This window comes from Mastomys coucha, unplaced genomic scaffold, assembly GCF_008632895.1.
Source record: "Mastomys coucha isolate ucsf_1 unplaced genomic scaffold, UCSF_Mcou_1 pScaffold15, whole genome shotgun sequence".
In the NCBI taxonomy this organism is placed as follows: domain Eukaryota; kingdom Metazoa; phylum Chordata; class Mammalia; order Rodentia; family Muridae; genus Mastomys; species Mastomys coucha.
Genome location: NW_022196897.1, coordinates 121,162,987 through 121,183,557, shown reverse-complemented (window position 1 = coordinate 121,183,557; position 20,571 = coordinate 121,162,987). Strand labels below are relative to the sequence as shown.

Here is a 20,571-nt window from a genome sequence, read left to right as displayed (position 1 = left end):
AATAATTGGGGCTAGATTTATCAGTATCAATTGGCTCTGAAATTATTTATTGGCATCTTGTAAATTGTGATTTTATTGGTACATAAATCTAATTGGTTACCTATAAGCTTAAGAGTCTTGATTTTACCGGGTTACTGGGTATTGTGCTATCAAACCGCAAGGATGGTGGATCTATTTGGTCACTGGAGTTGTGGGGCCGCCTGTTACAAGGGATTATATATAGCAGAGAGGGAACTAGTGGCTCAAGGGACAATCGAGCCAGATGCTGCGGGGCCAAGCTCCAGAGAGCTGGCAGTGACAGCAGGAGCATGGAAGCGCGTGGCCTGGCCCCGAGGAGAATTGGCCTGTTCATTTTTTTTTCATATTTCCCGTAACAAGTCTTTTCATCAGGAACACAACACTCTACTTGGGCAGAACCATGGGTTGGTCGTTAGGCAACAGCAGCCTTGGAGGAGAAGGCTCTGGGGAAAAGGACACACAGGCAGAGTGGCCTTGAGGGGTCTGACTCCAGATCACCCTCTGTAACCTGCTTCCTTTGCAGCCCTCAACAAATTATTTCAACAAGACTGTTTCCTTGTCCACGGAATGAGGACATTGCCACATACCTCCCAGGACACACAAGAAAATCAATAAGGAAGGAATCAGAATTGCCCAAGGCGATTTGGCCTGTCACGGACAGCTTTGGAAGGCCATAACACATTGCTAAAGCCTCCTCCAGAAGACTACCTGGGGTTCCAAGCCTTCCAAGACACTTGGAAAATGTCAGCTTCCTTCCGAGACATGGATGTTGTACCTGAGAGTAACTTCAAAAAGCTACTTTCTGCACCGGATCTTAGACTGTAACATTCATTCTCTTCTATCTACGCAAATGAGTTTCAGATGGCCACATTTTACTGTCCGGTGGCTTTGCCTCTCTTCTCAAGAGTGAAGTAAGCAATGAAGGGAGGGTCATAAGCCCAAGAACGACTTCATTCCCATCACCTCCTCCTCTGTCCAAACCAAGTCACGGAAGTGGGTGCTTTTTCAAACATCCCTCAAACCAAAAAGGCTCAACTGTAAGTTTTTCGTTTTCAAAATTAAAAGCAGCAACCCCTCTGTTCTGTTCTAAGCTATAATAAGAATCATGTTGTTCCTGGGGCTGTAACACCAACCTACAAGATGGAGAACGATTCTTCAGAAAATGAACTACTTCCAGTAGGTAAATTGGTGTGATGCTTAAGGTAATCCGTATCCCAAGTGTCTGAGTCTTGGCAGCTTTCTGTGTTACCTTACTGAGTAGTTGAAGATGTGATAGGAATGGACATGTACAATCCAGTGGGCTTTATCTTTTCAGATCATCAGCCATCCCCCAAGGCCAAAGTCACAGTCAAGGTCAACATACTTCCCACTGAGGAAAGTAGGTGTCAGCAAGGTGGGTGACGCCCATTATGCTGCCTCACATAACTACATAAAATTTAAGACTAAGACAAAACTTGATAATTAATGTTAAAAAATGCATTGCTTAGATACCAATTATAGAAACACCAGAATGCATAAAAATCCAAAATAGGTTTTTTTTTTTAAAAAAAAATGAACTAAGGATAGATGTGGAGGAACAGCATGTGGCCTCTCTCCTCAGCTTATATATTGATTTTAGGGCATGTAAAGAACCTACTGTGTGCTAGCTGCTGCATGATTCTCACTTAAAAACTGGAGCTTCACTGTGACCAAAGAGACCGCACAGCTTATACTTTGTTCAAATAAATTCAATTGACCATAGCTGCTAAAATGAATCACCAAAATTTTAATCATATACTGGAAGAAACTACATGTCCTATCTACCTATCTTCATTCTATGATGTAGCTAAATCAGGCGCCAGATAGAGTGCCTTAGATAAAAGTAGATCATCCCTACACAATCAAATTCTCTGTGATTTAGCACTATAATATTTTACCAGCTTACTCAAAATATCCATGTATTCCTTTTTAATTTAGAGCACAATAACATTATGCTTTCTACTTATGATACCTTTATAGTCAACCTTTCTATTTAAGAATATACTGAATATAAATCGCTTAGCAGGTATGTTCCCCATTTTATAACCTCGATTCCACAAGTATTTTATTTCTATACCTGTAATTTGCATAGAAGTCACTGAATAAAATACCACATTCATAACAGCTCTATTCTGCTATATGTACTCCCATGATGCATACCAAGCCATGAAATCTGGTGTACAGCACTTAGTGCAAGTCTTACGATAATTTATTCTCCAAACAAAGAATCTGGTAAATGGAAACCTTCAGCTACTAAAAAGAACTTAAGGTATTTTCTAGAGAAAAAAACAAGACACTGTTCTAAAACTACTTACAATTATATGTCATTTATAAAGTTATAAACTGGGCAATGATTTGAGTTAGTAATTTGGGGAAATGATTTAAGACTATCTAATGTGGCTATCTTTCCATTCTGGAATTTCTCAAAGAAGTATGTGAAGTTCACACAGTCAAAGAAGATAAGAAAGACAGGACTTTTTAAGCTCTACCCACAAAACGTTAAGAAAGCTTCTAAAAGCACTGTAAATCAAGCCTTCGGAGGCAAGGAGCTCATGCTCAAAGGCCAAAATTGATATTCTAAGATTAGGCTATTAGACTAATTTCATCATTTTGCTCTCCTAAGTTGCCAAGCACTTTCCTTTACATAACTTACTCAACAGGCAAATATAAAGTACTTCCTTCGTGTCAAATACTGTGCAAGGTTAGTGGGGAAACAGGCAGAGTCTCAGCCTGAGGGAGCTTTGGGCTGAGAGTGTGTCCCTGTGTGTTTGTGTGTGTGTATGTGTGTGTGTGTGTGTGTGTATACAGTGGTGAGATACTGAACACTAAACAAGTAAACACTGAACTGTACAAAATCACAGGTGCTCTGGGACTAGCACTTATAAATATATTTTTAAAAGAGCCAATACAGCTAATAAGTGGTTTCTACTACCGTACTCTGTAATATGTCTACTTCTAGGTTTCTATCTCAATAGGACCCTATTATGTATATGATGTTGCTTGACTGCTGTTACAGAACACCACAGACCAGGTGGCTTAAACAGCAGAAAACTTATTTTCTCACTGTCATGGAGGCTTGAAGTCTGAGATCAAGGCTCAGGCAATTTTGGCCTCTCCTGATGTCTGTCTCCTTGGCTAAGACTTGCTACCTTCTCATCTCTGTCCTCCTGTGACCTTTCCTCTGTATTCATACAGGCACAGATACAGCAGTGCGCATTCAGAACAAGCTTATTTTGAAGCCTATCTGTACCGTAAATCAATCACAAGACCTTGAATAAATGTTTTAATCACTCAGTGTTCTAGTATCAAACGATGATTATGCCTACCCTGCAGGATTACACAAAGTACGAGGTTGCATTCCTAAGGCCCAAGGAACACAGCACAGATCTAAAGCACACTGGGTTCTGAGCTGGGTCTCAAAGTAACCTGGGAAATCACATTATAAAATGTTGCAGTAGTACAACTTTAAATTACACTTCTCAAATATTATGACTTTGCAAAATAATGACTCTAAAATACCACAGAACCACTCCATGTCTCCAGTATGGTTTCTTGTATATCCCAATTCATACCTGCTGTCTATCATGTCACTGCTTGGGCATGCGTGCATCTGTCTTTCTGCCGGTCTGCCTGCCTAGCTGTGTCTGTCTGTGTATGTATCTGTCTAAGTATCTATGTCTCTCTCTCTGTCTCTGTCTCTGTGTCTCTCTGTCTCCTGTCTGTCTGTCTGTCTGTCTGTCTGTCTGTCTCTCTGTCTCTCTCTCTCTCTGTCTCTCTCTCTCTCTGTCTCTCTCTCTCTGTCTCTCTCTCTCTCTGTCTCTCTCTCTCTCTCTCTCTCTCTGTGTGTGTGTGTGTGTGTGTGTGTGTGTGTGTCTGTCTGTCTGTCTGTCTGGGAGGGAGGGCATGTGTGTTTGTCTGTGTCTGTGAGCCTATAGGTACATAGGTGTGTGTATCTGTGTCTTTCTGTGTATGCCTGTGGTGTGTGTGTGTGTGTGTGTGTGTGTGTGTGTGTCTTCCACTCTGAGCGGTCTCAGACCTGTGGGAAGGTAGGAGGAACGTAGGAAGCAGTGACCCCCAAGCACTGTGTTCCTGATATTGCATTGTTTCTGGGGTATAAAGGCTGTGCTGACTTCTAGCAGAAAATAGGTAAGTTTCTCTTAAAACATTCAGACCAAATACCTTGTTGAGACAGTAAGTGCACCTTCCAAGTTATTCTCCCACAATGCTGGGAACACCTTGGTCTGGTACAAAGAGGCACACTTCCATAAGGTTCAACAGACATCAGTGACTCTCAGTCAAGGAGTAGACTCCTCCCAGTTCTCAATCTTTAGGAGAACCCTAAGAGCTCATCCTATTTAAATACAAACTTAGAAAACAAGGGTTGGCTTGTAACTGAACAGTTTAGAAGAGCACAGTGATACTGCGCCACCTCAGGCTGAAGACTAAGACCCAAGTCGCCTGTGTGCTTCCAGATCTCCCTCTTCCCTGGGAGGCCGGAGAAAGCCCCTGCACGCTACTTATGACAGATGGAGAGGAGCTTTAGCCAGTTACTTTGATGCCTTCAAAGGGAATGGAAAACGGACAGAATGAGGCCAGGCTCTTGATTCTGCAAGAGCATCCTGGGTCCAAAGGGCTCTAAATAAGAGGAAATACTCTGTTCATTTCAAGTGCTGCTGTATTTTCTCAGCAGCTGCAATAACTAAACTAAAATCCTCCTAAATATTGCCTCCATTGAAAGTGGAATAATGATCTATTTAATAATTAACATTCTCAGCAGCACTTTTTTCAATACAAAGCTAAAAGAGATTTGCTAAATAAAAAGATGTAAATTGAAGAAGAAAAGAAAGCTCTTAAACACTACCATGCCACATGTGTGGAGGGCGGAGTTACAGTTCAAAAGCCATTCTTCAGAGTAACTCAAACTATTGTAAATAACGTGGTCAGTCCCCCAACTCTGGAGCACAAAGGAGACACTCTTCCAAAAATAATATCCAGTGGAATATTCCCCTTCAATTAAGTATATTTCTATTTGGCAGTGATATATCCCCAGGTCATTTTGAAAATAAAATACAATGCAAAAACTAAGTACAAAGCATTTTAAATCATGGTGAGCCCAACTAAATAAAATAATTTTTTATATAAATTGCTTCTCCCTGAATTCCCTGCAAGTTTGAAGTGGGGAAATTTCTCTAACTTGCTGCTATAAGGAAATACACTATACAGAAAACAAGCAAAATATATTAAAACTGAGCTCATGACACATAAAAGACAACAGGACCATGAGTCCTCCAGGCATAGATGAAAGACAGACTGTCTCCTGGGAAACATCTTTGAGCGTGATTTGCAATGATAACGTTAATTTCTGTTAGAGAAATAACAAGCACAGCATTTCCAGATTACTGATCACCTTTTCCAAAATGGTTCCTCTGCCATGTGTCAGCAACCAGGGACTCCCCCTGTAAGTGTGTGGACGGCTTCCTGAGCTTAACTGTGGCACTCCTTTGGCTGGCTTGCTCACTCACTGCTTTTCTAATTCATTCCATGGGCAGCATCTGCAGTGCTGGCATTTAGCACTCACTCATTTAGGAGACACTGATTTAGACCCAAACATGCACCCATTTTTTTCTGCGCACGAGTCATGTCGTAAGGAGAACACGAACAGTTGACATGAAGGCAGAGGAACAGTTGACATGAAGGCAGAGGTGCAGCACCCACTGGCACTGGGGCTGGAATCTAAGGTTGCTAGGGATAAAGCCTCCCTCCCCCCTCCCCTCCGGAGTCTAAGAAGAGCCAGGAGGAGGTGAGGACTTCAAAGCCAGCAAGTGCACAGCAGCCACAGCATTTAGCTTCTTGGAGTTTAATAACGCTTAATACAGGTTAGACAAGAAAAAGGAGTTAAAATTTCACTGCAGAGTTCAGACCGAGGATGGGTTGCATTCGGCAAATTAGGGAAACAGAAATTAATCCTGAAAGCCCTGGGGAGTTGTGGGAGGGTTTTATAAATAATGCCCCAAGGCTTGTTTTGTGCAGATTTCTTTAGCTGGTGTGAAGAATGAAGTCATAGGCAACGATGTAAAGGTATGAAGTCACTGTTTGTGTGTCTCTCTTCCTGCAAACTGTAAACTCCTACATGGAAGAGTAAAAACAACAACAACACACATACACACACACACACACACACACACACACACACACACAAACCCAGCATCATTGTAAAGAATACCTGCTGCTTACTCTGAAGCCAAGAGAATACATGATTGACAGATGAGGGATGGGGGTGGATTATACAGCTAAAACAATCTGGGCTTAGAATGATAAGGGTATTGTTATGGCTATGGTTTAGATCTAAAATGTTTACTACAGGAGTATGTATTTAAACCCTTGGTCCCTAGCTGTCGGTGCCATTTTGGAGGCTGTGGAACCCTTAGGAGGTGGGACCTAGCTAGAGGAAGCTGGTCACTGAGGAATAGGTCTCATGCATGACTATCCATGTTCTGGTAAAAGGTTCTCTCTGATTACTTATCAGCAGTGATGTAAACGTGCAACCTCACACTCCTGCTACCCTGTACCGGCCAGATCTGCCCATGCCTTCCAGGCCAGAAGGGACTGTACCTTCCCAAACTGCGAGCCAAAACAAACTTTCCCTCCTTTAAATTGTTTCTTGTCCCGCATTTTGTCTTACCAACAAGAAAAACCACTACAGTCATAAACTTGGGCAGCGAGATGCAAAAAAAAAAAAAAAAAAAAAAAAAAAAAAAATGGACAAAGAGCTATCAATGTGGGTGGGGTTGGGGGCCAGCAGATTCACTAGGTGAGCAACTTGCTACTCAGAGGTTTAGAAAGTGGGATAAGGCATACATTTGAAGTGATGTTGAGGGCTTCTGTTTGGGGCATTCTGACCTTCAGGTACCCATAGGACTTCAAGGTCAAGATCTCCAGCAGACAAAGGATGCATTTGAAACTAGACAAAAATTTACAGCTATGGGAGTTTCAGTAAACAATAAGTGACAGAATGGTAAAAGCAAAAGAACCATCTCCTACGGAGAGAGTTTTAGAGTGAGCAGTATAGAGGCCTCCAGAGAACACCAGGTCAAGTGCTGAGTGGTGACGGCTCCTCGTGAAGCTCTGCCTCAATACATAAAAAACAACTTGTGTGCAAGGGACAAGTAAGTCCTAGGAAGCAGGGACTTCCCAGTCTATGGCAGGAACCACAAAAAGGAATCAAGCAAGCAAAATCTGTTTGCTCTGAAGCGGGTGGGGATGGTGCACCTTGGTTGGAGATTCTGGCACCACAAGTCAGCAGATGCTAATGTAATGTCTTAGAATGCTAATGTCTTAGAATCTTGAACGATAACCCTTGGATGTAAAGAAAGGTGAATCCTTTCAGCTGCCCGATTGTTTTTATGATTCTAATCAAGTTCCAATGCTTGTTCAAGAAGAACGAATGCGAAGAACAAATGCACAAACGCCAACAGATCAGTCTTCACCTTTTCAAAGAACAGGAGCAGAAACCCAAGACAGCAGCCATAGCTGAACATGTGTGGAGTCTTACTGCTCTGCTGAACAAATGAGAAAATACGGTTTGTTCGTGTCTTGCAAGTGATGCTAAAGATTTTCTTAAATTGACTTCTTCAAAGAAAAATTACCACTAATAACTTAAGTTCTTTCTAGTCTCCCCCCACCATACCTGATAGTTTAGATAAAAGATTTTAACAAAATGTTAAAAGCAAAGGAATGACTTCCCAGGTATCCAACTTAATAATGACAGAATCCCCTTTACCTGTAACCCTAGCCCACCAGATAAACATATTAAGTTTTCCATTCTATGGTTTTACCAATGAAAAAGTCTATTCCAAATGACACTGAAAAACTGTCAACCAATGCTGCTCTAAGGACAACCACAAGTCTTACTGATAGCAGCCATGTGATACTATGGAATAATCTCAGGTTTCAATTTAATTGTTGTAGCTAGAGTTTTATTTTCCTTTTCACAAAATAGACTACAGGTTTTCTGCTCTGACCCTGCGCCTCGCCCGCGTGCCTCCTACTCTGGCCTGGGGAGTAGCTGAACCCCGCCATTCGCCTCTCTTGACTATTTATAAGCTCTTCCCACCCTGCCCACAATTGCCAGGTAGCTTTTATCTGGGTTCCTCTATCTAGGCGACAGAGGTAGGTTTACTCACATTCCTGCTTTCCTTGCTGTAATATTACAGGGCCTCCATGTCCCTTCCAAAGGTCGTAGCTCCAGATTGTGTCTCCTTGCTCCTTCCCTCCAGTCACAAAGCCCCAGTCTTCCTTGCTAGGCCACCCTTTAGCACTTACCCTCGCTGTGCTCATCTGCCCACAGTTTCACTTTAAGAGCCCTCCCCAGAGGACTTGGTTTACACATACCTTTTAGTCCAGTCCTAAGACAAAGGATTGAGGAGTGGGTTTTCACAGACACCGTGAAAGGAAAGTGTCTGTAAACCGCGACATACTATAAGGTTTCCATAAACCCAGCACAGACTTTTTTGAACACGCAAAGTTTCAATGCTAAGGAAATCCAACTGAATCTTACTGCATTCCTACAATTCTCAGTGTGCTGTAAAATGAATAAATAAATAAATAAACATACAGAAGACATACGTTCAGGATTTGAATGTCCCTGCCAAGCTGACCAGAAGTCTGTTTTTAAAATAGGTATCTGGAGAAACAGCTGAAGGATTCAAACCCATCTTTGGAAAAGAGACAAGATTCCATCTTCCCGGCATGTGCTTCCATCAGGATATCCTGACCCTGACCCTGAGATGCTAGCTCCTAAGAACACGCCATCAAATTCTGAAAAGCAACCAAGTGGATTTATATGACTGTTCATAATTACAATGTTCACAAATGTCACTTTTGAAAGAGGTCAATATCAGTGACCTAGATTTACTATGCTCCCCAATAACTCTTGAAATGAAAAGGCAATGCAGTTTCTAGGGTACACGCTTCTTCTTGTCTACAATTCATTTCTCAGACAAAGGAAACTTAGCATCAGGTACTCACTAATGCCACTTAGAAAGAGAGCATTACCATTGATCCCTCCAGATCTCTTGGGAGAAGGGACAAGGGATTCCAATTTTTCTAGCTTTTGTTTTAGGCTGTTCCCACGTTTGTCTGGCTGGGATGGGTTGGGTTGGGGAGCTGGTGTAGTGAGAATGGGTCAATGCTTATGTAACCCAGGCTGGCTTCAAGCTCATCATCCTCTCTCCTCAGCCTCCTGGTGGTAGGCTTACAGGTAAGAACCGCCAACCCCAGCTCATGGTGGACTCTTTGATAGTTCTATAGAGATGTTGTTCAGCAGCCAGCAGTTTGTACTACCAGGACTCCACAGATGGATACTCAAGTCCCTTAGATAAGACAGAGTGCTACTTGTTTATACATCTCCCCTTATATATTAAACCATCTCACTATTGGTGGTACCTCACACAGCATAAATAGTTATAATAATGTATTGTTCAGGGAATAACCATCAAAAAATGTCTAGGGCTGAGGAAAGAGCTCAGTTATAGAGTGCCTGAAGTAAATACGTACATGTTCGGGACAGATACTTTTTCTCTCCCAAACAATTTTGACTTGTAATTATCGGAACCCAGAGCACGGAAAGGAGACTACATTAGCAAATCTGAATTTACCAATAAGCCCAGACAGGCATTCGTAACCCCAAAATTAACTTAACTGCCCAAGGTCAGTATCAATCTGTATGATGCATCCGCCCTGTGGGCCCTGACTTCTTGATGCTAACGGCATGTCCCTGTTGGAGAAAGCCGAGAGTCTCAAAGCTAACCAAGATGATCAGAAAACAGACTCCACAAAATATCTCTTTATTAAAGGGCTTTCACATTAGCCCCTTAGCTGGAGAATACTTTTTTATTAAGTACTGTAGTTTAAGTAAATGATTTATTTCTAAATTCATTTCCGGGTATGCAATATAACTGACTCTAATTGAACTAGTAAAGCCGTGTAGCAATTTGGGCTATGTTTCAGTTAGAAATCCATTTGTATGTATAACCTGAGGTTCTGTGAGACAGAAATTCTATCAGGGGCCTTTATTTTAGAAGGCAATTTGATAGTGTTTTCTCTGAATTTTAAATGTGGTTAAGTCATTTTGACCAATTCTATTTCTTGGAATTTAGTAATAAAAAATTTTCGCACAAATTCATGAAGACTAATAAGAAATCTGCTCTCGTTCACTGTACAGTCATGAGAAAACCATTAAAGTCCACTGTTAAAGCACTGTAAGACTGCATGTCTTACCAGACAGTATACAGTGTTACAATGATGAGATAACCAGTATCTAGACAATAAATAAAATTATCATAATATAGTTATGAAAACAAAGCAAGTCACAGAAAAATAAATGTAGTATGATGCAGTTTATATAATAAAATGCATCTGCATGTACAGTATGATTCAATTTATATAACAAGAAAACCACGTATATGTATTTGTGTATGTAAATGAATGGACAAAAGGAGAGGAGAGATACTTGCAGCTGTTGCCAATGGTTATATCTGGGGAGGGTGTAGGTGGGAAAGAGTGCTTTACATATTGCTTCTGTATTTCTGCATTGTCACTTCAACTGGAACATATTAGCACATCACTTACATCATTTTAGAAACTGGAGGAAATAAAAACTTAAATTGCAGAGAGGGCTTTGGCTATGTAGTCAATAACCAAACATCAGTAGATGCAGGAGAACCCCATCTCAAGGGACTAGATTTCCATTTGACCCAAAGTGATCTTCCACTTAAGACTGAGAAGAAGCTGGGCAGTGGTGGTGCACGCCTTTAATCCCAGCATTTGGGAGGCAGAGGCAGGTGGATTTCTGAGTTCAAGGCCAGCCTGGTCTACAGAGTGAGTTCTAGGACAGCTAGAGAAATCCTGTCTCAAAAAAACTAAAAACTAAAAAAAAAAAAAAAAAAAAAAAAAAAAAAAAAAAAAAAAAAAAAATACTGAGAAGGAAAAATTAGGGCGGGTGCACCTTGAAATACTAGCTTGGAAAAACAGATCTAACTTAGTGTTCAGGCTAAATACTGCAACTGTCAATACAGGGAGCGGTACCCTCCCCATGTTTTGCAGAATTCAACCAGTGACAGAGGCAAGAGAGCCTCTCTGACCCCATAATAAGAGAAGTCGCTCATTTCAAAGCACTGTTAAGAAATGAGCTTGAAAACCATGTCCTGCCTCTCCCAACTCTGAATATTTGCCAGCACCTTAGAAAATGGGGCAAGGAAAAAAAAAGTCAGATATTAAAAACTCTATGCTCATTCAAAATAAGGGAGACTATATAACAAACTTTAAAATCTCCCCCCTTTAAAAAAAGTCTTTAAAAGCAAATAAAACTAGTGGCATTTTCTAGGGCACAGTGCATCTGAGAACTTACACTTGACAAAAGAGCAGACGTGGGAAACTGTCAGGCTGAATTCCTGCCACAAATGTGCCCAGTTTGGCAATAACATGGATTGTGTGCATGCAAGTGGAGGCCAGAGGTCAACCTCCCATGTCATTCCTTCAGTTGCAAGATCCTTGAGCTTTGTTTTTTTGAGACAGGGTCTCTCACTGGCCTGGGGATGACTGACTGCTCTGTGCCGGCTGTCTGGCAAGCCCCAGGATCTGCCTGTCTCTGGAATTCTCTGGAGTAACACCACTATTCCCAGCTTTGTTACATGATTCTTGGGCTCTGCCTCCAGTCTTCACATCTATGTGGAAAACACTGTACCAACTGAGCAGTCTCCTCAGCCAAACTTCCAAGCACGTTTTAGTTTAACTCATCTATTTTACGTGTACGAGTTTCTGAGCACTATGTAAGTACCTGGTCCTCACAGAGGCCAAAGAGGGCATCAGATCCCCCTGAGACTGAAATGACAGACGGCTCTAAGTCACCAGGAATCAAACCTGGGTCCTCTGAAAGAAGGACAAAACAACCAGTACTCTGAACTAGCTCTCAAACCACATTCAAGCACTTTCAAACGAAGAACTTTCACATTCCAGGTACTCGAATTCCTTGCCTCATAAAATGTGCATGCAATGGCAGACTCCTCTGGCAGCTCCTCCTGGAAAGGGACACACATGGGTCACCGTGCCTAAGGTCCCTGACACCTGTTCAATGGCACTTGTGTATGTGGTTTACCTGGCTCCTCAACCAGCAGTCACAACAACTGCACTGAAACCATAAAACCTTGCCAGCTGAAAACTGACCCTTGAGAGACGACCTTATTACACCTTACTTTTCCTTTTAACCTTAATGTTTTTATTGATTATTTGGAAATTTCAAAGAATGCACTTACTTCCCAATCCTCCCACCCCTCCGCCCTTATGATCTCTCCCAAAAACCGAAGAAAAGATAATAGCAAATCTTCATTCTTAGTCTCTGGCCCAGGTTAGCGCCAATTACTCCCCTCCTTCAGCTTTCCAGTCCATGCAACTGCAGAAGTAAAATCCCCTAGAAGGAGACTAGGAAACAGGGCTTTATCCTCAGCGTGCTATTCTGATTCCATCTTCACAGCAGTTGCCAGAAGCAGATCTGTTACATCTTAGCCCAGCCACTTAAAATAACTGCCACACCATGTTTTGTGGTTTAGAAAGAAAGAAAGAAAGAAAGAAAGAAAGAAAGAAAGAAAGAAAGAGAGAGAGAGAGAGAGAGAGAGAGAGAGAGAGAGAGAGAGAGAGAGAGAGAGAAGAAAGTGTCCCTTCTGCAGCAAGCACTATACCAACTACAGGTAACACCGAACCGTGGTTTAAAAGCTGGAGTTCTGGGCTAACAAGATGCTTGTCTATAATCTCAGCCTGTGAGAGCCTAAAGCAAAAGGATTTGCAGTTTGGAGCCAGTGTGTGCTACACAGCTAGACCCAAAAACTAAACAACAACAAAGAAAAGGTTTAGGTGTCAATCTACTTAGATTTCAATCTCAACTCTAAGCCCATCACGTGACTGACCTCCCAAATATAAGTTCTCCCCAAATGTAAACCTAAGAGTCTGTTACAACTCCCTAGCCCACCCCATCCACCCCCCAAAAAGTGTCTAGGAAGATCAAATGAAGTGGCATCTTTCAAGTTCTCGACAAATATCTGGTTTGGGGGTTTAGTTTTGTTTTGTTTCCCCTTTACGGGTGTTAGTGAGACTGTAGGCAAAAAAAGTTGAAATGTTCCCACTAATGCCCATGGGACTAGAGAGCCCCGATGAGACACGATGAGCCCCTAAACATCAATGATCCCCAAACGCTTCTCACGGATGTTTCCACCCTCCTAAAGCTAACTAGCTTAATATGGTCTCTTTTGAAGTCTTGCTGGAGGACACAGAGGCCCTGGGGATGGCATCTGGCTCCTGCATTACAGTTTAAAACCCCATACTCCCTGAATTTTAAGGCTATTAGAGCTGAGTAATGCTGTATTGCTCTACCCAAATGCAGTCACAGGGTGAGATGAGTCCAGAGGAAGATGTGGCATCAGGAGGTGGCCCTTGGGTCACTGCAACATTCCCTGACTGCCAGATGGAAGTTCCAGTATGTCTTCCATGTTTTAAATGAGCTGCTTCTGCGTGAGCTTCAACAGAGAAGCCAGTGCTCTCTACCCTGATGGAGGAAAGTGAGTATTGTGGGCACAGATTCTGGTAGCATCAGTAGGAGAAGGGGTAGAGTGGTTGTCACAGCAACAGAAGTGTTGTTCCCAGCACCAATCACCATCATCCAGCACCATTCCTAACCAAGGGCTTGGGGAATGTATTATTTAATAAGAGAGTCAACCAAGGCTCTGAGTTGAATACATGGGGCCACATGGCCAACAGAGGACACTGTCAGGATAGAAAAGCTCAGGGATGACTGATTCCGGCACTTTAAGCTCTCAATGTCTACTCCTGAAGGAAAACTCAAAAGACAAGTCCCCACCTATCCATCCACCAACTCCGAGAGCAACTGTGTCTCAGGCCAGTGTTCTTCACAATGTAGAGGTTATGTTCCATTTCTGCAGTCTGTTAAATGCTCTAGACTCTTCTAATTATATTTCAAATGTGTAAAATTAAATACTACTTGTAAGTACCACAGAAATGAATCATACTTATCAGAATAATAAGTTCTTAAATGAACTCACACTGGGCTGGAGAGGTGGTGAAGTAGCGAAGAGCACTTTTTCTTCCAAAAGGGCCAGGATTAGGTTCCCAGTACCCACAGGGTGGCTAACAACCTTCTGTAACTCCAGCTCTAGAGAAAACAATGCCCTCTTCTGTCCTCCTAGAACACTGCACACACATGGTACTAAGACATACATGCAGGCAAAATACCCATACACATACAATTAAAACAAATAAATCTAAAACATAACAAACAAAACAAAATGAATTCATATGAAATGCACATCTTTTCAACCCACCGAATACCAAAGGCTAACAATGAATGGTTCTAATTCATGCTGGAATTGTCACTTGGAAATATATAAAAATTAAAGACCTACCAGCAATATTCGTGGACTATGTGCAGACCACGGTGATAGAGATCTGAGGTGAAGGCATCCGGTCTAGGTGGAGAAAAGAGCTGTCTAACATAAATGGGTCCTCTGGGTTCTCTCTGGATTGGTCACTTCAGTTAAATCTGAGTTACTCGTTCTTCCTGCCTCTAAGGAAATGGCTACTTTAGTTCACTCATGCCAAATAGCATCCTTTAATTGTTTAGGAGGAGAAGAATGCTTTACAGGGGTGATGTATTTGCCTGTCCCTCTCAGTAGCTAGAGGTGGATTTCCCCAAGGGATCATGTGAGAACTGTGAGGGAGAAAAGGGGAAAAGAGAATGCTCCGCGCTCACACAGTGTATAATCTTCTCATTGCACATCGTTTTATAAACAGTAGCTGGGAGAGGTCTTCAGCGAAGACTCCTTCTGACCTATGGTCCTGTCCACCTGTTTTTCTTCCATAAAGTAAAGGAGAGAAAGGATCCAGTTCATACCAGGAAATTGTTTTTTTTCTAAAACTGGCCATTCATTTTCCTGAACAAAATGATGCCCTGGCTAAGATTTGAAAGGGAGGGCATTCCTACCTCCCTCTGAGAACTCTGGCTACACCTCCCACAGAACAAGAGCATCCAAAGGAAGGAGGACCCAGCCAGGCTCTCAGAAAGTGAGGTTTGCACTCATGTGAAATGGGTTTTGTAAATAAAGATCACTCGGGGGTGACTTTTTGAAAACAGGCTGAACTCTAAGAACAATGCAGGATTCTCAGTCATCCACTCGCTGCTGTATTAATACTCGAGTCTCCCCAAACCGCAGGCAACGTGAACCCACTCCTTGTTGTCAGTAAAGAACCGGAGGCATGAACACTCAAGGTAGAACTGGAAAACAATATTAGGGCTTGAGGAAGCAGTTCTACTTTAAAGGGTGAGGCTTTATCAAAGAAGAAACTATTACACAGAAAAATAAATACGAAGGGATAGAAGCAAGGTTATTCTATGCCCTGGGTATGACCACTGAATGGGAAACACTGACACAGACTGCCCTGAGAGTTAAACAGTATCCTTGCAAACAAGGTTAACATTTGAACTTGAGCTGCAAAGCCAAGTGCCTGTCAGTGCAGGGGGATGTCCTTATTTCTCAAGAGGTGGTTATGTCTCCTCCACAGACTCCTTTACTTAGGAAGCGAAGAGTAACTGTTTACAGACCGCAGTCTGGACATGAACTACCAATAGTGATCAGTAAACATCCTCAGGGTCCTTGACCTCATTCTAAGTGTCAAATGCAGAGCATCTTTCTTTTACTGAACTCTCAAGAGATCAGGTTTTCAAAACATGTGTCATCCCTGCTGGTAAACAAGCAGGTTTCTTCAAAAGCTCTTACACTGGAAGTGGTCACAAATGACATTAACCAAGTCCTAATGTGCCTCATAATTTTCATTTGTCAAGTAATAGTTCCGCAAACTACCTGAGTTCACTAACAAGGGATTTGTTGAAAGTGTGAAAAGTGCAAAAACTATTTCTTCCTATAGTACTATTACCTAACTGCCCTGGTCCAAAAATATGTAATTTATTTGCAACTGAAGATTTTTAAATTAAAAAAAAAAATGTGGCAGCTAATTATTAACTTTATAAAAATCCCCCAATTCATCAATTCTGACATTTGGGCTTTGCCTGCTACACCTAAAAAACTGGGGATGACAATCAGACACTGTACCCAGAAGCTTATATCCCATCCTGTCACAGCACAGCATGCCTCTGTAATGGGTTCACATACAACATCACAGCCATGTATAAACCCAATTTCATATGAAGGGTAGGTAGGCAGGAACGCAAGGCAATCATTTAGTCATTCAATTACCAGTGAACCAAAATTGAAAACAAATTAGTAGTAGCATGGAAATAGCAATGTTCACTAGAGTTGCCAAATATGTACCATGTTGCAGAAATCGGCAGTATACATTGATCTCCAGGCAGCTGGATACGTTCTTGGAAAGAGAGTAAACAAATACATTAGCACAAGCACTAAATGGTCTCTACTGGGGATAGAAAGAAATGTTTCAAGGGAGATATAAATCTTTAAAAATCCACTTCTTAAAAAAGCTCTCTTGAAACCTTTAAGGGTTTTTTAAATTCCCATATTTCCCTATCTGATATGACTGAAAGCACGCAGCCTGGATTCCGGGGCATGTAAGTTTAACATCATTCACGTTTTAAAAGACACAAATATAAAGCTCGCAAAAGAATATATCAGCACAAAGCCCTCCTGCGTGGGTGTGCATTTGTAAAGGAAAAGTAGAATTATTCCAACAGATGTAAATGTGCTCTCTGTGATCAAATGGAGTCTTTTGAAATTCTGTTTTGACAGTTACTTGTAAAACAGCATTTCCACAGCGATTAATTCAGAGCTGGTAGTGATATCATCAAAGCTAAATCAAAACTAAGTTCTGATGGCTGAGTAATAAAAGTGGGGGGGCGGGCAGCAAGGCACACGAAGGAACCCAGCGCGCTCCACTCTGCAGCACACTGTTACATGTAAAGAGACACTCCTTCTGTCAAACAAGGCTCACCCACATAGAAATGCTCAGAAAATGCCATTCCATCTTCAAAGTAATTTTTTTCTTACAAGGGGTTCCCCCAAGACACCAGTCATTTATTAAATGTCTACAGTGTAAAAAAGATGATCTAATAGATCAATACACCAGTTGAAAAATATGCAAGATTGTTCTGTGGGGGAAAAAAAATTCTAGATTACATAACACAGACAGTCAGGGATTACACCACAAGATCCTGGTGAGCTGAATTTCTGATCCTCTGTATCATTCTGCAACTTAAGATGTCAAAGTTTGAAGGGTTCAAAACATTTTGGTTCTCAATTCAAACACACCTTTTAAAAAACCATCAGTCTTTAAAATATGAAAATGATTAAGTTGAAATTTCACACACACACACACACACACACACACACACACACACACACACTCACAATCATCCTACCCTAAAGAGTACTTCTTCACTTTCTGAGCCCCTGGGAGGCTGCCCATGTAAAGTCACTGGTTGCTCTTCCTTGGTCATCTTTATTTTGTGGTCTGATTTTTCTTTAAAAGAAAAATTCAATTTTTTTTTCAAAGCATTATACACCTGCCTGTGCTTGGACATTATTGCTAACTATGTTTATTCAAAACATTATCTCCACAAACGGATAATTTAAATTTATGGACCACCATGCATTCCACTTCTACTTCAAAAAAATGGCGACTGTCCACAAATGTTTTGCCCCAAATTAAATCTCAAGTCCCTTTTTCAGAGAAATAGGAAGAATCACTATAGGAGTTTAGTTTTTTTTTTTAAAGTCATATCCCAAATGCAAGCATATTTGTGGAACTATAAGACATTTGCCTTTCTTTCTAGAAAATCCTGGTTTTATAACTCTAGAGTTGTTCAATTGAAAAATTCTGTGTTTTCACACTTAGATTCAGTAGTTTAGAGAGTCTAAACTCAGAAAGTGTACAATATAGACAGGGTCTAATTGACTAAGAAAAAAAAAACAACTTTAAACTTCTGAAAATAAAGCAATGTTCTTTTACATGCTTTCAGGAGGCCCAAATATTGCCCTGAAGGAGCGCTTAGCCTGTCAGTGTCAACTGGAAACGGTCTATCATTCGTAAGCTGTCCCCAGAAGAGGCTGAAGATGCACACGCACACACATTTACATGCGTTGCACAGTGCCAACTATTTCCAACCAAAATAATCATATACACGTCGAGCCGAGCTATTTGGAGCGCAGAAGAGGGTGAACGTCCGGGTAGGCAGAGGAAACCCAGGAGCAGATGATTGCCCGGGAAAGCGGGTGGCGGCGGGGTCCCCTGCCTCCCGCGCAGGACGCTTCGCACCCCGCACCTGCACCGGGTCCCCGGCAGGGCGACCGGGGGCGCGCGCGCGCGTCCGGGACGCACCCGCGGGAAGCCGAGTAGCCCGGCGGGCTGGGAGCGGCGGGAGCATCCCCGGGCGGGACCCAAAGCGCCTTCTCCTACCTGTCACTTCGAGGCGAGTCGCTGCCGGGGATGCGGCCACCGCCGCCTCCGGGAGCCCCGCTGTGTGTGTGTGCGCGCGCGCACGCGTGTGTGTGTGTTTGTGTGTGTGAGTGTGTGTGCGTGAGTGTGTGTGTGTGTGTGTGCGCGCGCGCGTGTGAGAGCCTGTTTGCGGCGCGGCTCCTTAGCCGCTCGCGCGCCGCCACCCCCTCCCCGCCGCCGCGGCCGCCGAGCCCCTCCGGCGCCGCCCCGCCCTCCGCCGCCTCCGCCCCCCACCGGCCTGCGCCTCCCCGCCGCGCTCACCTCGGCCGCCCGCCGCCCAGGGCGCCGGTCGCTCGCCCGCCGCTCCCGCCGAGCCGGGCCCCGTGCGGCCCCGGGCCCGCCGCCCCTGCTCTCGGCCGCGACGCTGCCTCCGGAGCCCAAGCCGTCGCCTCGCAGCCCCAACCTGCCCGGGCTACGGAGCATGCCCAGTGCGGCGCCCGGCGGGGCTGGGGGTGGACCGGGGCCGCGCGGGCCGGCCGGGGTGGGGGTTGGCTGTCCCGGGGTCGTCGCTGCCTTCCCGGTGCAGGGTCTGGGCGCGCACCCGTGGGGACTGAGTTGAACCCGCAGCGGGACACCACGCGCCGCTAGCCAAGGGACTCAGCGGGTGCCTGGCCCGGGAGGAGGGGGCGCGAGCCAGCCAGAACCCGGAGCTGGGAGCGGGAACTGAGCTTTCGTCTATGTTACACTGAACAAACACTGAGAGCATATACACTGCAGCAGGCACTGTATATTCATTTAGGAGGAATTTTATTCATTTAGTTCGAGAAACAATCTGCCGGAGGAAGTACTACAACAGGCTTACACTGAGCCAGAAAGTGATTTCCAAAGTCTTCCCCCAAGTGATCCTGAGACGTGCACCCCACTCCACCCCCAGACTTCGGTCCCAGGGATGCTGGGAACCGCTGTGGCCAAGTTCTCCCTGTCCCTTGAACCCACACCCGGCTGCCCCAAGTCCTGCTGAGGCGGCCTGGCCATGTGCATCGAGCGTCACCCTTTGTGGAGACCCTACACTGGAGCCACTCCGGAACTCCCCGAGGGCTTCCTCCTACCGAGGCCACTCGGCTTCCTCCCTCTCCTGCCTGGCGGCGGCTACCAAAACCCGGAGACGTGGCACCTGCGCACTGGGGACTGGGGCCCATGCTCGCGGCTGAACTGGGCATGCTCAGCTGCCTGAGCTGGTCTGGCGGGTCAAGAGGAGAGGGGTCGCTTTGGAGGTTAGCTTAAAAAATGGAGAGGAAGAGGGCAGAAGTGTAGGCTCAAAGGGACAATCCAGGCATTGTGGACACAAGCAGTTGAAAATGCAAAACAGTCGTCTCCTTAGTTCATTCTGGCCGTTTCTAGCAGGGATAGAAAGAAAATAACAACCAAAAGTTGATCAACTAGTGTGATGTGTGATGGTACATACATGCCTGTAATCCCAGCTGGTTTACAGAGCAGCCTAAACTATACGATGGGTTCATGGTCAACCTGAACCCTGTCTCAAAACGAGAAAAAAATAATAATAATTTAGCAATCTAAGGGAGATGGGCTAAGAGCCCTAGCCAAACACAAAGCTTCAGGTTTAAGTGAGCCTTGAAAAAGGTTTCTCTGCCCTGAGCCTGCCTGCATGTGACAGAGCCTACAGAAACAATCACTAACCCAGATCAGCTTTTCCACCTTTAATCCCAGCACTTGGAGGCAAAGGCAGGCAGATTTCTGAGTTCGAGGCCAGCCTGGTCTACAGAGTGAGTTCCAGGACAGCCAAGGCTATACAGAGAAACCCTGTCTCGAAAAAACAAAACAAAAAAAGGCAACAAAGATCACGGAGAAAGTTGATACTTCATTGGTCAGGGGTCTTCAAGCCAGTTGTGTTAAGACTGCTTTTGAGAGTGTAGCAGACCGGGCACACAAATTGCCTGAAAGGCTTTTTAAAGTGCAGATTTTCATTAGGCAAGACAGGAGTAAAATCATGTGTTCTCCATTTCTAACAACACATTCTGATATTGCTGCTCCTAAGCTGAGGGTTTG

The 20,571-nt window shown here is 43.7% G+C and overlaps 1 protein-coding gene across 7 annotated transcripts in view; it reads right to left on the bottom strand.

Moving 5' to 3' along the window:
* Plcb4 (phospholipase C beta 4) overlaps window positions 1-18,943 on the bottom strand; it is a 363,080-nt gene extending 344,137 nt beyond the window's left edge. For 5 of the 7 annotated variants that reach the window (XM_031372019.1, XM_031372017.1, XM_031372027.1 and 2 more), the window contains exon 1: window positions 18,526-18,774. The gene's annotated coding sequence lies outside the window, so the exon portion shown is untranslated. Of the gene's footprint in view, window positions 1-18,525; window positions 18,776-18,825 lie in introns of those variants that run through there. The other 2 variants (XM_031372018.1, XM_031372023.1) reach the window with 2 other exon arrangements.
* Between the last annotated feature and the right edge of the window lie 1,628 nt (window positions 18,944-20,571).